The 18,977-nt window shown below is 39.9% G+C and overlaps 1 long non-coding RNA gene across 2 annotated transcripts in view; it reads left to right on the top strand.

Annotated features, from left to right (window-relative positions):
- Window positions 1-311: 311 nt before the first annotated feature.
- Window positions 312-18,977, top strand: part of LOC106010047 (uncharacterized) — a 41,433-nt gene continuing 22,767 nt past the window's right edge. For both annotated transcript variants that reach the window (XR_015444661.1, XR_001184002.3), the window contains exon 1: window positions 312-470. This is a non-coding gene — a long non-coding RNA (uncharacterized LOC106010047). The remainder of the gene's footprint in view (window positions 471-18,977) is intronic.

Consider the following 18,977-nt stretch of genomic DNA (forward strand, 5'->3'; position numbering starts at 1 on the left):
GGGTGACGCACTTCCGGCGCGACGGAGCCGCGGAGACGGCAGGCCCTCCCGACCCGCAGCGGTGCCGGCGCAGGAAGAATGGCGAGCTCCTTCCCCCGGCGCCGCGGCGGGGCGGAAGAAAGCCGACCTGCTGGCTTCCCGACCTTTTGAGCCAAGAGACCTCTTCCACAAGCTTCCTCAGGGCCAGGTTCTCGAGCGACACTCTGAAGGTGGCGTTTTTAATCAGCAGGTGGGCGCCGAGGAAGCAGGCCTGTGGCGGCCAACGGTAGGAAACCTCCGGCCGCGACCGGCGGGTCCTGGCGGCCGCTGCGCGCCCCTCGAGCCCGGCCTGCCTGGCCTCGTTTCGCACAGAGCTCTCCAGCCCCAAGTTACCGTCCCCGAGCCTCGCTTGAGCCGAGCTTGGCCGTCTGCTCACGCCAGTGCCTGTGCATTGCTGAGAACCCAGCTCCAGCCTGGGGACCTGGACCAAGGTGAATAGATTCCCCAGACTCACGGCCTCTCTGATACTGCTTCTGGCAGCTCTGAAAACCAGACCCAACCTAAGAATGTTCTGATTGTGTCTCACACCGTCTTGGAGTAACTCAGGCCTGGAGGCAGTTTCTAGGGATAGTGTGCCTGGCAGCCAAGTTTTAACATTTTTTCTTCCTGGAAGTACTTAGTTGTACACGCGTTATTACATGACCGTTACGCAGATTGTACAGGCACTGCTTGTTGCTTGCAGAGAGTATTTTTAATCTTTTTCTGTATCCTACAGTAGCATAGGCTTGCTACCATAGAAAGTGTTGCAGTAGAAACAAAGATGATTAAGACAGGACAGATGTCTGCAAAACACCATTATGTTCTAGAGGAGGGAAAAAGCTCAAGTGCATATTCTGATGTCTAGTTAAATAATGCTTTTGTGTGCAAAGAATGCACTTTTGGGCCGGGGATTTAGCTCAGTTGGCGCTGCTCCTGCCTTGCAAGCACAAGGTCGAGAGTTCTATCCCCGGTATCAAAAAAAAAAAGTACATTTTGTTCTTATTATATGGCTGTTTTTACTTTTAACCCCACACTTTAAAAAGTAATTCGCAGCTTAGAAAACTATGCAGAAAACCCAGCTTGAGCAGTGCTGGTATTTGCTGCGAAGATGATGTATTTAAAATTGCGTGTAATTCTTGGCGAAAAAAATAACACTAGTGAAGATGATGTAGTCTGAACAGTGTGCCCTTTGCTTTATTTCCTTATACTAAATAGAAGAAGATTAGCTTCCTGTCTTTAGGTAAATCACTACATTTTAGAACTGCAGTTTCCTCTTCACTAGAGATATTATTTGATCATTAAAGTTTGGTTCAAAATTTTGCGCATCTCTTTTATGGGGCAAGAAGATAATAAAAGATTTATGCCCTCTCCTTTTTTTTTTTCCGTACTGGGGATTGAACTTGGGACCTTGCACTTGCCGGGCCGGCGGAGGAACCACTGAGCTAAATCCCTGGCCCTATGCCCTCTTCTTAAGCACAGGCTTGTTGAAAAGCTCTAGGGAGAAAAATCTGTGTAACTGCTTCTCCTAAAACAGTTCATGGGTTTGTCACTTGATGATCAGTATAGTCTCACTGAAATGCCTTCTTAAATTCCTAGTTAGGAATCTTCATGTTAAGTTAAACTGCTCATTACCTCCTTTATGGATAGTTTATATACCTAAGGATTATAGAGGGAAGGCTGTGTTTTTCCAAGATCTGATTAAAGGTATTATAGTAGTTATTTTATAGCTAGTTAGCATTACAAAATTCCCGAGGAGTCTAGACCCATAACATGACCTTGCATGTACCACATCTTTACAGCATATATTGTAACTAAATATACTGAATCTTGGTTCTATTCAGTGATTATTTCAAACCGATGTTTTTCCCCCACAGTAAAAAAAAAAAAAAAACCTATAGGATACCAGCACACACATGCCCCAGATAAAACATAGCCTGTAAGCTTCGCAAGAGCACATATTTAATAGAATGCAAAGACTTTCTGTTGAAAGATCAGCATCAACATTTAATCAAGTACAGCTTGGAAAAAATAACAAAATAACACTTGATTTTCTATACCTCTTTTTTTCTTTGCTTTGTAAAGGATTTCTTGAACTAGTGAAAAAAAAAGTACACAAAGCTTGCTTACAGACGGAATTACGGGGATAGAAGGAACAAGAGAAAGTCACTAGTCAGTGGCCTCTACATCAGATTATTATAACTGAAAATAGGTCATCACAGTTTCTAAGCAGTTGCTCATTTTTTAAGTCCTCTGTGGAACCATCTCCATGCCGATGCCTTTAAGGCCAAGGGGTCTGCTAGCACCTTGCCTCATTTACTAATTTCTCTTGTTCAGCCTGAAGCGCTTGGTATCTGATCTTTTCAGCTCTTAATGTGTAATCCTTAATATATCTTTAGTTATTGTCATTGTGATAGCCTTTAGTGACTCTGCTTCTCAAACCCCCTGAAGAAGTCAGATATTTTTCATGGGGCTATATCTGTAGTAAGTTGATTTTTTTTTTAAGAACTTGTTGGATTTCAGCTTCAGCAAGCTCCTACTTCCAAACCTATTCTCACTAGGAATACAACTCCTAAAAATTCATAATTATTCCCATCTCTATAGACATTTTCCACATACAGCTCCCTCTGATGGCTTTTAAAACTGTAGTAGTTCATTTAGTAACCATTCAGTAATGGTTATACCTTCCCCAGATGCTCTGCACATAGCCTGCTATCAACAGTCCTCTCTAGTGATTCACAAACTTTCAGCAGCGTTAGCATCTCCTGAGGACTTAAAAACTCAGATTGATACCAGACAATGTTTTGACCCGGACATGGTAAAAATGAGATGGGCTAAATATTGCAAGTGTACATGGTCCTGCACAGGCAAAGCTTTATTGCTGGGGAGGGTCTAAAGCCAAACTGTGGCTTTGCTTATGGGAGTAAACAGTCCAGAGTGAACAAGCTGCTGTTTTCAGAACAGAGGGCAACAGGTTTTTACTCTTTTTCTGGGATGAGCTAAATTCCAGTAATTTTCATTGGTTAGAAGTAGGTTCCAAAAGATGTTTCTTTTTGTGTGGACTTAGACGACTGGCTAGTAAAGTTCAACTCATCTCAGAAGCTCTTGAGTTTTCCTGTATCTGGAAAATCATCCTGTGCAAAGTATCCCACCCTTATTCTTGGCATGCCGACAAGTGGTCTCCTGGGCTGCTCAGGAACTGCTAACTGATACTCTCCCAGCTTGAGTCATCATCTTGCATAAATGACCTCTTGTTATAATAGGACTTTAGTGTTTGAGCTGCTGAAAAAGCACAAGGCTGGGCATGAGAAACACCAACTCCAGTGGGCAGTAGGTCAAGCTAGCCCTGTATCATCTTGGATAAAACACTTCTTTAATGTTCAGCATGTCTACATGCGGAGCTGATTAGAATCAGACTCATGGATTAAGACAGCAAAGCAGAAAGACACAAAATGAGGACAGATGCCAAGCCTTTTATCCCATTTTATTCACCCATTGAACATCTGCAGGCCCAAGTGAAGAGTCAGTATTTTCAGCAGAAGTGGCCTTCAGGTCCCTGGGAAGTAACGCAGGCAACTGTTGTTAAAACCCACACATCAGGGTGTTATCTGGAGCAAAGCTACTGAGAAACTAATAATTATTACCCTACCATTTTACCCCAAATTAGGAATTTTAAGTTGACTAAGAGCAAGTGAAGCTTATTTACACTGGGTTTTTTGGGGGGAGGAGCAGGGCGATGGATAACAATTTCTCATTTCATGCAAACATTTTGCTTTTGTGGTTTTGTCAGCATCTCATAATTGGTCTGTTGAAACATGCCATGCCTCAAAGGGTAGTAGTTTACAGCACACAGGATTGTGTTTTGCCGTCCCAGCCTCTGCCCCATCAGTTAGGTGGTTCCTAACTGTTTCAGAATTTCTGGACTCAGTTTTCAGGCTGAGTAAAGCTGGGCTAGAATCTCATTATTTGCATAAAATTCCTAAATGATGCTGATACTGTGTAAGGATAAACAAAATTATGAATAAGGAAACTTTCATTCTCCCAGGTGCAAAGAAAAGAGAAAAATACCCCCGCATATTTTCGTTGAACATTTACTTTAGAAAATACTTGCCTTTATGTGCCTCTTTGAAATGCATATAAATCTTTCTAAAAAGCTAAGCTAGCCTCTCACTAGTTTTACAACCCTTGAACATTTTCCCAAGGAAGACAACACCCATATCTTCCAGTTTCCTGGAAAGATAAAAACCTAACATCAGCAGACACCTGGTTCCAAATTGCAAACCTACCTCCTGTCATAAAGATAGGATAAATTTATTTTTCCTTTAAACAGTTAACACAGATGATCACCAAAATTACCAGGTGAATTTAGTATGAACTCTGACAAATGGTGCTGTCCAATCCTCTTACTGGAGAACTATTTACATCATACATGTATGTAATGAGTTGCATCTGCTTAGCTGTATCAAAGTAGAGTTCGTCTTGTAATTGCAATAGTGTTTTGCCTATAATGTGCAAAACATTCCGATTTAATGCTTATTCAGTCAAAGCAAAATAAAAAACATTTCTTTCTCTTCTTTGTATAAAGGTTTTCTGGATTGCATAGAGATTTTGTTTTTAACTGTATTTCTCCAACATTAGCTGAGGACACACTTTGACACACACTTTATAGTGTGAACCTAAATGGAGAACTTGAAATTTCTCTCTAGAATTTATCTTACTACTTTCAGCCTGTCCTTTGGAACATTAGCTTTTTTGCATTTTGATTCTGTTATCCTTCCCACTTTTTATCATCTGTAAAGTTGATAAACCTATTTTCCTAATCATTGTGGGAAGATCTGAAGGTGGCTGTAAGATGCAGTGCTTACATTGTTAGTCATTGGATAGCTGTATAGCATGTACTGTCTTACATACTAGGGATTCAGCTGTGAATGAAACAATCCTGACTCTAGTAGCTTACAGTGGGGAAGACAAAGAAACTGGCCACTGATGTGTTAAGCTGCATCATGCTGCAGTAGGAGGGAAGACCTTGCTGGTAACACAAAGGGGTGCACCTCACCAAGGTCTTGGGATCAGGAGCAGCTTCTTTTAAGAGTTGGCACACCTGCTGCCCAAAGGAAAGGTAGCATTGTGGTAGGGGGAGAAGGAGTATTAGTCCAGGCAAAGCAATAGTATTTGCAAAAACCAGACATACTAGAATATACAATGTGCACTTAGCAGGAAAATGAAATATCAATAAAATATCAAGTATGTACTGAGTATTTAGAATAAACAACATTTTCTACATCAACTGTTTACTTACAAAATCTAAAAAATAATAGAAAAAAATTCCTATGTGAACTACAATGAAAATACAAAACCTCCCACAAAAAAAATCATTACTTTAATTATCATACCTAAGGCAGTTTTCACACATGAAAACAGCATGTTCCATATACAAGTACTGCTTACTCTTGATAGTACTGTAGACAGCTAAGCTAGTTAGAAAACACTATAGGCAGTTAGGCAGGGCCAGGCCCTCGGCACCGAAGACAACTGTGTCTGAGGCGCATTCACTGAAGGCCAGCCTTCAGGAGAGGAACAAGGACACCCACATGCTTCCCCTCAGGAGGAACAGAGGAACTGATGTTCTAAATACATCAGTCACCTTGGGTAGGGACCAGAACCTTCCTAGCCCATTACTTCTGGGAAATCCTTGTTCATCCCATGTATACTTGCTATGTGACTTGCTTCTCCATTTAATCAGTATTACCTAAGTGACTATACTTTCTGTAATCTTATTGGCTGACCATAGTTTTGTCCCACCTCATACCCACATTGTTATTTCCCATTGGATCAATATTACCTGAGCAACTATACTTTTCATCTTTTTAGTTGACTATACTTTTGTCCCACCTTGAACCCACCTCACCTCATAGCTTTACTCAAAAAAACACCCTGGAGAAGCAAGGTTGGTGGGGAACTCACTTTCCAGCCCCTCTTCTATCTCTTAGAAGCTGTCTTTCAATGAGTTCTTCCTAGCCTCTGTTGTTCCTAAAATTCATTCTTTGATTTTAGAGAACACAAACTCAGCATGTTCGCACATCTAGCAGGTTGAGAATTAGAGTATTTCCCTTACATTATTTGGATTACTTGGAGGTTCTGTATCATCCATACATGGTACACTCCAAATCAATAGCACATGTGTTTTGTTTCCCTTTGTTGATTGATAGGTAATACTTGACTTTTTGCTGGTCTTCCTCTTTGAAGTTCATGTGATGTTTCACCTGTCTCTTCACCAGTATGCTTCACAATTCTTTTGCCAAGTTCTCTGAGTAGGTACAGATTGTTCTTCCTCTGTTATAATTGATCATATATCAATTCCAGTCCCACTCCTCTAAGAAAATTTTGTGATATTTTATGCTTGTTATTTTCTTTGTAGATTATGAAACTATGCCTGACTGTTTAAGATTGAATAAAACATAACTATTGGCCAGTGCTTTGTGTTTCTAGTGACATCATAGTTGCTGTATAACTCAACAACATCTACTCTGCCTTTTTTTTGTGTTGTAGAATGTGACTATTTCTACCTTCGTTTGTGTTGAGGATTCACTATCCATTTTGTTTTGTTTTGTTTTGTTTTGTTTTGTTTTGAGACAGGGTCTTGCTATGTAATCCAGGCTAGCCTTGAACTCACTATGTAGCACATCCTGACCTTGAACTCACAGGATCCTCCTGCCTCAGCTTCCCAAGTGCTGAGATTACAGGCATGCACCACCACACCGGGCTTCACTAGCAATCTTATCAACCTGGTGTAACATTATGAGAGTGTCATTACTACTTTATTTTTTTTTGCCGTATAGGAGGCCAATGTTAGATCTTTCTGAAATGCAGAGATTGTACTATACATTCCTCTCTTGAGAACTTGCAACATTTTGGAGGGTAATCTCCACTTTGTTCTTGGGAATAGTTCCAGTGCTGGTCACCTGGTATTCTTTTAGCAGATATAACATCAGTTGGTTACTAGTGAACCAATTGTCAATTGTGACAATTAGGTTACTTTTTAAATAGATGGAACAAGTCTGTTTACAACATCAGATAGTTTATTACTGCAGGAATAAAAGCCTACTGGCAGAGTTCCAGGATAAATTTCTAACTTCAAGGTATAAAATGACTTCACCTACCAGAGGATATATTTTTACACCATACTTGTCAATAGGGCATATGATAGATGGACCTGCAAATAATATAAGGAAAATATTATAGCTCCCAACCTGCTAGATTCAAAGGTTAAAATATGGATATCTGCCTTTTGGGCTTCTTTTGTAAGCTAATAGAGAGGTTGTGGAATTTTACTGTATCTTGCTATCTAAAGGCGACAAAAGCCTATAATTCCTAGGAATCCCCTTAGCTGTTTTAGAGTCTGGGCTGTGGGAAGGAAAGAATTGGTTTAATTCTTTCTTCCCCCAGCTTTTAGGTCCCCTTGGATATGATATGGCCCAAATATTTTACCTCAAGGCTGCAAAGTTGTGCCTAGATCTAGAAATCTTATAATTCCTGTCTGCCAAAAAATTTAGCAGAGCACAGGTGCCTTAGCTAGAAAGCTCTTCTGAGGGGGCACATAACAATATGTCATCTACATATTGTAAGACTGTGACTTGGGAAAAACTACAGTGTTTAAACAAGATAAAATATCTCTCCCCAGGAGAGGAACTGGACATTTAGGCATAATTAAGAGGAATGTGTAAAAAGAAAACTGTCCCAGTTATAGCCCAAAAGTTTTGAGAAATAGTTACCTCCTCTCAATAGTGGCTACTTTCACTGAGGTATGCCATCTGGAAGGAAGGCCAGGGTTCAAAAGAAGGACCAAGAGACATGCACCAGTGTCCAGCAATAGGTGGTTTGTTTATCCCTGTAGTCATCATTACCTGGGGCTTCTCCATGGAGACGACTGTCCAGCCAGAGGGAGGGCACAGAGAGTGCCCTGGGGCCCTTCAGTCTTGCTGCACTGTCTGGTAAGATGGGTCTGTGCTCTGGGGCACCCACCTCAGTGCAGTCTGACTCCCGCTGGCCACCTTGGCAGTTGGGGCATGACTTACAGGAATTCTGTGGCAGTCCCTCTTAAGGTGGCCTGGCTCCACAGCAGTGCAGGTGAGATTAGTAGCTGTTGAGCTCTCTTCGGGCCCCCCAAACCAAACATAGCATTGTTCCTTTAAGGCTGTGATTAAAGCAGCCTCATCCTTTTGGTCTCTGTTTTCTTCCCTTGGCTTCTTCCAGATCTTGATTATAAAATACTTAGAAGCCAGTTTTGACTAAAGTATCAAGTGAACTATCTGGAGCAAAAGCCAGAAAAATATTAAATGGCTCCTTTTTTTGTTTTTTTTTCCTTAGTTCTGGGCATCGAACTTGGGTCCTTGCACTTGTGCAGCAGGCAGCGAAACCACTGAGCTAAATCCTCAGCCCAAAATGGCTCTTTTTCAACATGTGAGGGTCAAACATTTTCCAGTGCTTAAGAATACATTCCAGGGCCAGGATTTAGCTCAGTGGTTCCACCGCCTGCCTCGAAAGTGCAAGGTCTTGAATTCGATCCCTGGTACATAAAACAAAAAAAGAATACATTCCAAAGGAGTAGGAAATTTTGACATTGAGTATCCCATTTGAAACAAGAAAAAGAAGCTGGCATCCCTTTTAATTTCTACTTGATTCTTGTATCTGCAAAGCATCTCCGAGATGACTACTCCAGAGTGGGAGCCAACCTCTGGAGAGAAACTATAAGATAGGTCAGGATAAGTTAAGCCACCGTTACTGGCTCAAGACCCTGTCTTCCCCAAGAAACTCATATTCCTTATTCTAGCAGATGTTTCTAAAAGCTCAAGCTATAACTGATTCTATCTGTAAAAAACATTGCCAACAAACCAATATCAAGAGATCTAACTCATTATTTTCTAATTCTTTGAAAGAGAGTTAAAAAATATCAAAGAGCAAGTTGGAAATAGTTGGAGCACTTCTCAGCCTATAAAAGAGATCACCACGGGCCGGGGATTTAGCTCAGTGGTTTCGCCGCCTGCTGCGCAAGCACAAGGACCCGAGTTCAATCCCCAGTACCAAAAAAAAAAAAGAGAGATCACCTCTAGAAATAGAGTCAGGTAAAATGGCTCAGAGAAATCTTGCCCTGGGCCTGAGGTCAGAAAAGCCTCTAAGACATTCCTGTTATCTACATAATCACCTCAGCAACCTTCTCTTGGGCCAGTAGGCTGAAAGGAAGCTGATCAGGCAAGGTTCTCAATGAAAAGAATGTCCATGGAGCAGACATTACAAAGCAGGAACCAAACTTTAATCTTACAGCATACCACTTATAGTGGCTGTTACCATTTTCTCTGAGACACAGTAAGACAAAACAGCCGTGTGACTTTGCATAGCCATGTGGTATGTGCATGGTCGTCCATGCTGATTTATTATTATTATAACAAACTCCTCATGCACCTGCACTAATGACAGAGTTGAGTCCTCAGGTGCCTCAAGTGCCCTCAGTCACCCAGGCTTTGACACATCTGCCAGTGGCCCCCTGCACCTTCCTTAGCAGCAGGACAAGGCTACACTTTATTCAAGGTCTAATCTAAAATTTCTGTCTCTGAAGCCCACAGGTTAAACTTATACTCATCACCCAGCAACCACAATTCACATGTTAGTAAAGGCACATTTATCAGGTTTTTGTGCACACGTGAAAGAAGAGAAAGGCTGACTAAAATCCCATTTTTACTCTTAGCATATATAAAGCACAAATGTAAATCACTAGCTGATTGCTGTTCTCCATGAAAGGTAAATGGTTGTTGTAAGCTGCCTCATCCTGACTTCCTGGAAGGAGAGGGGGTCTAACTACAAGATAGTTCTAAAGTTAACTCCCAAACAGTTGAAGAAAAGCTTAGGGGGAGTTTTTCACTTACTAGCAGAAAGAAAAGGTACAGATAAAAGCCAAAGATGTCTAAAACCTACCCCCAAAAAAATTATTACATAGCATTTGACAAGTTCACAGTAAAAGTTTTAAAGTGTACAACTTATTTGCAAAAGTATTTCCCTCCCTTACCCACAAAAATCATGAAAACCAGATGTAGGGGAGAGAGAGAGAGAGAGAGAGTGAGCGCGCGCGCCAGCCAGGATGTTAGTGATTCTCTTAAACTAAATAAGAGAATCACTAAATGTCCCTTAAATGTCATGCTTAGGAAATAGCTCCTTTTAGTCTCACCCAGAAGTTGGTTCTTTTCACTGGGTCTCAGGTTCAGTCTCCAAGGAAGACTTGCCCAGAACACTGAGGATGGAAATCACTCGTTTTTTTTTTTTTTGGTACCAGGGATCGAACTTGGGTCCTTGCACTTCCGCGAGGCAGGTGGCAGAACCACTGTGCTAAATCCTCGGCCCTAGGACATCACTTTTATGGTGTTCTCTTGGACGGACTAAGTCTCAATGTCTCATCAGACCCAGAGATGGGGTATGTGTTCCTCATCTAAGATCCCTGTCGTTGGCATTAGCGATGCTGATTTTCTACAGGCTCAACTTAAAGGTTCTTAGTTGTTGGATAGGAGGGAAAGGTTGGGACAGTTTAGGATTCTTTTTTCTCTAATCTTCATGCCTTTAAAAAGGAAAATATAAAATGGCAGGGAAAGATCAGAAATAAGTTCAGCAAAGGAAGTCTTCTCATGCTTATGGTGAGTTATTGAGACAACTTGGTCATGAGTTGTCAGTCTCAGCCTGGAAAGGTGAGAATAGGGAATCTCAAGGGCTAAGATTGCATCCATACCAGCAAAGGATCAGACCAAAAAGGAAACTGGCAGAACAGGCTCAACATTTTCTCTATAGAGAAGGACTGAGCCAGAGCATCTCAGTGAAACCTGTCCCGAAGTCTAGAACAGCTGCTGGCCTATTGCCTTTATTAACTGGCAGAAAGGGTCCCATGATTTTTTTTTTTTTTTGAGAAGAAAATTTTATTTGGTATTTATTTGGTATTGACCTGTGTGTTAGAATTTTTTAAACCTTCCAGGAGCCCTCAGGCAGAACTCATACTGTGACTTATTAATAGCCATGTATATTTCTTAAATATAAACTAGATTTGATTTTTTTAAAGAAAACCCATTTTACAGAATTTTATATCAAAATCTACCAGGGGGCTATCTAACACTGCTTTTTCCCTAGCGCTGTCTGACAAGTCAAACAGGTCAAGTAAAGAACACTGATAAATTCACCAACTGCAGGGCTGGGGATTTGGCTCAGTGGTTCTGCCACCTGCCTTGCAAGCGCAAGGTCCCAAGTTTGATCCCCAGTACAAAAAAAAAAAATCAGCAACTACATCAAAATGCAACATACACAAAACAGGAATAAAATATAAAATGTCATTTTCTTTTAATGGGACATATCTTCCCATGTTCTCAACTTAGATTCACCATCATTTGAACAAAAGACAATGCATCATGAAAGACAAGGCCTAAGCAATTGACAAAACATAAAAATTTATGGCATGTGCAGTTAACAGAAATTCAAGACATAAGGCATACAATTCAAGACAATTTTGATTAAGTGACCCACAATCCAGAATCTATGAAACAAAAGCAAACTCCTACCTCCATCCAATTGTCTTAGTAAGAGACCTCCAAATGATATAAGCTGTATGAGATATGGACCTCCAAATATAAGGGAAATATAACTCCCAACCTTCTAGATATCTGACATGCTAAGTTCATGTTCTCTAAAATCAAAGAATGAATTCCAGGAACAGTGGAGGTTAAGAGTGGGAGGAATTTATTGCGATAAACATAACTTCCCTGGGGATTTAGCTCAGTGGTGCAGCCACCTACCTGGCAAGCACAAGGTCCCGAGTTCAATCCCTGGTATAAAAAAGAAAAGAAAAAAAAATATATACTTTCTGTCTAAAAGAGACAAGGGGACCCAGAAAGGGTTGCCTACAGACCATACTTCTCAAGGGAGTTTTATAGAACAAAGAAAGCCACAAGATAAGGCAGGTATAAGATGAAGTGGAACAAACTATAGTCAACTAATAAGATTATAAGTATAGTCATTTAAGTAATACTAATCCAGTGGAAAATCACAAGGTAGGTACAAGGTAGGACAAAACTACAGTCAACCAATAAGATTACAAGTATAGTTGCTTAGATAATATTGATTAAATGGGTATCAGATGGGGAAGCAAGTCACATAACAAGCATACATGAACAAAGGAGGATTTTCCTGGAAGGAATGGGTCAGGGACCTTTCCTAGAGGGGATGGGTTAAGGTCTTGGTCCCCCACCCAGGAGATTGATGCCTCTTTAGAATATTAATTACTGCTGTTCATCACTAGAAGTGTGTGGGTGTAGTCAGTTCTTTTTATCTTAAAGCTTGGCCCTCAGTGAATGCACTTCCAGCCACAGTTGTCTTCTGCACAGACTTCTTTGAGGGCCCAGCCCTGTCTGACTACCTATAATATTTCTAACTTCTAGCTAACTTAGCTCTTAACAGTACTTGAAAAGTTTATTTGGTATATATTGCCGAAAGCTTCAGCTACCACAAAATGATGCAAGTTGTTCATGACTTGTCATGTATTTGGGCAGTATATTCATTGCTTGACAGTGCGAAGCAAAGCTTTCAAAAAATGAATGAACAGCGGCGATATTATTGGATTTTTTTCTCTCTTGATGGGTCTTTTTGTGAAAATGTAGGCAATTTTAGGGTCAGGGATTTAGCTCAGTGGTTTCGCCGCCTGCTGCGCAAGCGCAGGCACCCGAGTTCGATCCCCAATACCAAAAAAAAAAAATGTAGGCAGTTCTGAAGGAAACCACATCTCTTGAATGTCAGTAGTGTTCTAAAAATCTCAATGTCACTTCTCTTACTTCTCCATAAATCCTCTAGATTCTGACGATTAGAATGATAAAATCCTTCTGTGAAGGCTTTTAGTTCAGATAGTGAGGTCATGATAAATATATGTTTGGGTACTCTTGATACATATAGAATGTTTTACTTGTATTTCAGAATTAATATATTTCAAAATATCTTGTAGCCTATCACCCATTACAGACAATTTCCAACATTGAATCACACTGTTGGTATTCTGTCCAATAGGTTTCACCCCTGGTAAGAACCTAATAACATTTTCTGACCTAATTCTAACATTGGATCGTTCAGGTATGCATGACCATTTTGTAGGATTTTGACTAGTTAAATATTTATTTACATTACTATTTTCCTCCTCATCTGAATCAAGATCTTCATCCTGTACATCTTTGCCATATCTTGCTCCATCTCACTGTCACAACTTCTTTGGCTTACATGATCCAAGTAATCATTGCTAGCTGAATCGAATTGCCTAATGGCTCACTTTCAACCTCCTCCCAAAGTTGTAAAAGTGGATTATCATGCGACATTGTACTGGATTAGGCTAATTCTACAAGAAGAATCAAAACATTTAATACAACAAAATATAAATATACCAAAATGTAACACAGTGCATAACATGGGTAAAATTCACCTGTTGTTACTTTGAAAAACATGCATACACCTTGCCATTCATCTACAAAGTGGGTGAACACAAAGATTGCTTCCTGTATTCCCCCAGCACAGCTACTGAGATGCACAGCTGGCTACCATTATGCTAAAGTACATATTTTCATTAGAAAAGTGTGGATAGGAGTGTCTGTTACCCACCAATGATGCCCCTAATTAAATGAGATGTTTCTTTTGGCTCTGTTTTAGAAATTTCAGTCTTTGCATGGTTGGAGGCATGATAGAACGGCCTGGCCAGAAGAAAACTGCTCATCTCATGGCAGATAGGAAGCAAGAGAGAAGAAAAGGAGGAGCTGGGGAGGGAGATACACCCTTCTAGATCATACCGCCAGGACCTACCTCTTCCAATCAGACCCCACCTTGCAATAGCAAGTCACCCATATATCTCCATATTCCAATCCCCTTCCAAACACCTGAAGCCTTGAGGATCATTTTAGATCTAAACTCTTACAGTACCCAAGGCCTGAATTGTAGTAGTTCACATGTCAGAGGAAAAGGGTTCAGCCTGAGGTAGAAGTGACAGAGATGGAGACAGAAGGAGAAATTTGAGGTATATTTTGCAGATAGAAATGACACTCCTCATAAGCATGTGGGAGAGGAAAATGTTTTTGTCTCCCCTTTCAGGCATATTGGAAGTTACATTTCCATTCTCTACATACCTCCCCCACACACCTGTATGTTACTGGGAATTAAACCCAGGGTCTTCATACTGAGCTACATTTTCACACCATTTTATTTTTTATTTTATTTTTTATTTTATTTTATTTTTCAGACAGTAGATGGAGTGATTGATCAGGGTTTAATGATTTTTGGATCTCCTTTTCCTTGGAGGTGAGGTGGGGACACATAATAGGTTGATAGAGATATTTCCCATCTTCAAAAACCTTACTGAAAATGAAACCAGAAAATTCATTTAAAGTTATGAAAAATACATTGACTGACCTTTGAAGTTCAAGTAAGCCCAAAATGAGCAGGATAATTAAGACAAGTGAAAAGGCTAAGAAAATATATGAAGCTTGACTAATAAGCATGTTTAAAATAAATAATGTATTTTCATGAGTTATTGATGATCTTATAATTCACGATTGCTGAGAAATTAACAAAAGATGATTTATAAAAGGTCATCAAGAGCATGTAAGAAGGCGACAGCTCATTGCTTACCTTCTAATTAGAGATGTAGAAAGAAGATAAGCAGAGGGAAAAAAGGGAGAAGGTATACTAGAAAAGGGTATAGACTCATTTAATAATGACCCCACCCCTCAAGTTTTTATCCTTCCAGCCAATCAAAAAGTAATGTACTGGGCCGGGGATTTAGCTCAGTGGTGCTGCTGCCTGCCTCGCAAGCACAAGGTCCTGAGTTCAATCCCCAGTGCCAAAAAAAAAAGTGATGTACTATATAGGAAGTAAGATCTTTGCAGATGTAGTGAATTGAGGCCATACCAGATTAGGGTGGGTCCTAAATCTAGTATTACTTGTGTTCTTACAAGAAGAGGGGGAAAAAAAAGAAAGAAGAGGGGAGAACACTGAGATACTCGGAGACACACAGGGAAGAAACCCATATGACAAGAGGCAGAGGTGGAGTCATAGAGCTTCAAGCCCAGAAGCCAGTTGCCAGCAGCCACCAGAAACTAAGATACCCGTGAACCTTGTTCTTCCCAGAGCCTCAGAGCAAGCTCTGCCTCCCTGGCACCTTGACCCTAGCCTCTGGAAGAGGTGAGAGAGTATTTTGTATTTCCACTGCTTTAAGTCACCTCAGTTTTGGCTTTATTACTGCAGCCTGAGGAAACTAGTACATATATCAAAAACACATGTATTTTTTAAATTAGTGTTTAATTCAGAAAGTGTGTGGTCCCTTAAAGACTATGGAATAATCACGATAAGAACCATGCTTTTTAACTCAAATATTAAATTCAATATTTATATTTGGAAAAGTCAGTGAGCAACGTAGAATTCAGTCATATATCTGAATACCTATTCTGTTCAATAAATTATTGGAAGATCAGAGTGCTAAGAGTGAGGATTGATTAAGAATTTTATAAATTATAGGCCTCAAATAACTTCACTTGGTGCAATAAAAGAAGATATATTATTATAAAGTACTAAATTGAACTGTAACTAAGGATTGAAAAGAAAGGCACAAATACTGATGTTTATGAAGCATTAAAGAAGATATAAAAAGTGGGAAATGCAGCTAGGCATGGTGAATACTCCTGAAATCCCAGCTCTCTGGGGAGCTGAGGAGAAGGATCAGAAGTTTGATTTCTAGGAAGCATATTTATTAACTTTAGCCTTTTCTTTATATGATGCTTTATAACCATTAGTATTTGTGCCTTCCTTTTCAGTCCTTAGCTACAGTTCCTTTAGTACTTTATACTATCTTCTTTATTGCACTAAATTAAGTTACTTAGCAAGGCCCTATCTGAAAATAAAAAATGGATGAGGATGTTGCTTAATGAAAACAAAGGCTCAGTGCAAAGGTTCAATCCCCAGTACCATAAGAAAAGAAAAAAATTCAAAGGTTTTGTAGCACATTCTTGAATGCAAATGTTGATGTTTTCATTTCAAATTAATTATTTTTATTTAGTATACTCCATTTTCTAATTGCTCTTGTTTAATGCAGCAATAAGCTCAAACGTTTTATTATTTGAAATTACAGTTAATGTTCAATTATCACTTACTTTAAAGTCTATTTTTTAATTTTAAAATCATCACTGTTCATATCCTAACATTCAACTGATTAAAATTGGTTGTTACATGTGTGGGAAGTCACCCTATTGAATTATAGTTTAGTGCATCTATCTTCAATTGCATAATCATTATTTTCATAGTGCCATTTTAAATATTCTAGTATAAACCACCATTGTTTGTTAAAATATGTAGATACACAGAAAAATATTGGGAATTTTTACTTAGGTTCCCTTAACTCACTGATATTTTTTAAAAGAGCTAACAGACCCCCCCCAGGACACACAACTTGGAGTCTAATATCACTTTGCAATAAAAGAAACTAAGCTCCTTAGAGAAATGGCTGACTATAGGAGTGGAACACAGAATGTACAAGATGAGCCTGGAATGTATTGTATTTCCTGAAAGTGAGGGGTTGTTCAAAATACACACACACACACACACATACACAGATGGAGCCTACCAGAAAGACATGGGAGCTTTCCAGAAAAAGCTTTCAGTGGCCAGTGCTGGAACAAAACAGACAGTGTCATGTTGGATCATAACCCACTAAATAAAATAAATATCCATGAGTCCATACTCATGGGCTAATAAATAAGTAAAAGCAGAGAAGAGAGAAATCTGTATAAATGATTTCAAATAACTTGTTTATGCATTCCAATCTTGAAGGAGCAGATCTGATTTCTCTATCCCATGAGTATGGGTTGTGCATAGTGCATTGTTTCCAAAGAGTATAGTGTGCAAAAGTAGGGGGGAATGTAATTACAATGGAGGAACATGGCCAGGTAATCAAAAGTAGCATTATCCGTGATGAGGCAAGCTGCTAATGGGTGCCCTTGAGAAGATGTGGTGAAGATGGCCCTTCACCTCATTGATCTTCCATCACCCCAACCCACAATCCCAGTGTAAGCATAAGAAAAACATCAGACAAGCCAAAATGGAGGGCAAAGATTTAGAGTTAAGAATCTGCACAAACCAATTCACTTTAGCCAAGACAGAGAAGCAGACTAGATGCCCATCAGCAGATGAATGGATAAAATGTGGTCCAGAAACACATAATGGAATATATGCACACAGTGGAGTATTATTCCTCCACAAAGAAGAATGAAATTCTGTCATTTGCAAGAAAATGGATGGGTCCAAGACTGTCATGTTCAAAAGAATAAGCCTAAAGTCTCTAAAGACAAATATTGCATACTCTCCCTGAAATCTAAAAAGGATGACAAGAAAGTAGAAGGGAGACTGTTACTAGACAAGAGAAAGGGAGTGAGTGAGAAGAGGGGTGTATGGGAAGATAAATGGAGGCGTGGTGATATGAGCAGAATATGCCTATTGAAAGCCCAAGAATCTGAAACTAAGGGAGAGGGTAGAGCAAGCAGGGTGATGGAGGTGAGTGTTACCAAGTGTGCGATGTGCATATACATGTCTGCCAAAATGAAACCCATTCATTGTAATTTTTTAACAATGCACAGAGGCCAAGGCAATCAGATAGGGCTATCCAGGGAACCAGCCTTGCACTTCTGCAGAGAGATCCTTAGAGAACCTCAGCAAAGTGGTTTTGGTTTTTGGTTTTGGGGCGGTTGGGGGTTGGTACCGGGGATGAAACTCAGGACCTTGCACTGTCGAGGCAGGCGGAACCACTGATCTAAATCCCTGGCCCCTTTAGCTAAGTGTTGATGCGCTTGGAGTGAACCAACTATAGAGGCCAAAGGAAGCAAGCAACATAACCCTTGGGCTCACTGAGGGCTTGGGATATCTATTCCTACCAGCCAAGGTGGAAGACACAACTCATGGAACCATCAAGGAGAAAGAAGCCACAGAAGGCTGCTGCCTCACAGAGGGGCATGTGAGCCATGGAAGAAAGCTTTGAATGAAAAAAGATCAAACTACTTTTAAGGAAATCAACCACATCCCAAAGCCAAGCTCAACACAGTTTAAGAAATACAGAAATCTTACCCAACAAGGTAAGATTCACCATGTCTTAAACTGAACAAAACAACAAAGATAGGGCCGGGGATTTAGCTCAGTGGTTCAGATGCCTGCCTCGCAAGCGCAAGGTCCTGAGTTCAATTCCCGGTACTAAAAAAAAAAAAGAAAAAAACAAGTAGAAAAATAATGCCACCATGAAGAATGAAACAATTCCCTAAAAAAAGAGACCCAGAAATGACACAAATGAAAGAATTAGTAGACAAACATGTTTAAAACACCTACTATAAATCTACTCAGTATCTTCACAAAGGCAGAGAAGAGCTTGAGCATAAGGAAATGAAAGAGCAAACACCCAAGTTCAGCTGCTGGAAAGGAAAAGTATAATATCTGAGATGAAAATTCTAAGTTGAGTTATCAATAAGTTGATACAAAAAAAAAAAAACCCTGGACTTGAGAACAAAATTCTAGAAGCCGCACAAAATCTTACCAGAAGGGAGAAAGACTAAAAAGGAAATTTATCTGGACAACAACATCAAGCAACAATGAACAGTTTATGACTGGAGTCCCCAAGTGAGAGAGGAGGAACAGAGGAGCCAAGAACTTGTATCTAGCACTGATGAAGAACTCTTAAAACCAAATATGATAACTTAAAAAAACTTTAAAAACTGAGTGGCAGATTTGAACAGACGCTTGACTAAGGAAGGAAGATATACAGACAGCCAAAAAGCACATGCAAGAGGCTCAAAATCATTAGTCATTAGGGAATCGCAAATTAAAGTCACTATACAACATACTACAATGGCTAAAATTAAAAAGATAGAGCA

This window comes from Heterocephalus glaber, unplaced genomic scaffold (genome assembly GCF_053883595.1).
Source record: "Heterocephalus glaber isolate CG9 unplaced genomic scaffold, H.glaber_assembly_v1.0 deba00000331, whole genome shotgun sequence".
Taxonomy (NCBI): Eukaryota; Metazoa; Chordata; class Mammalia; order Rodentia; family Bathyergidae; genus Heterocephalus; species Heterocephalus glaber.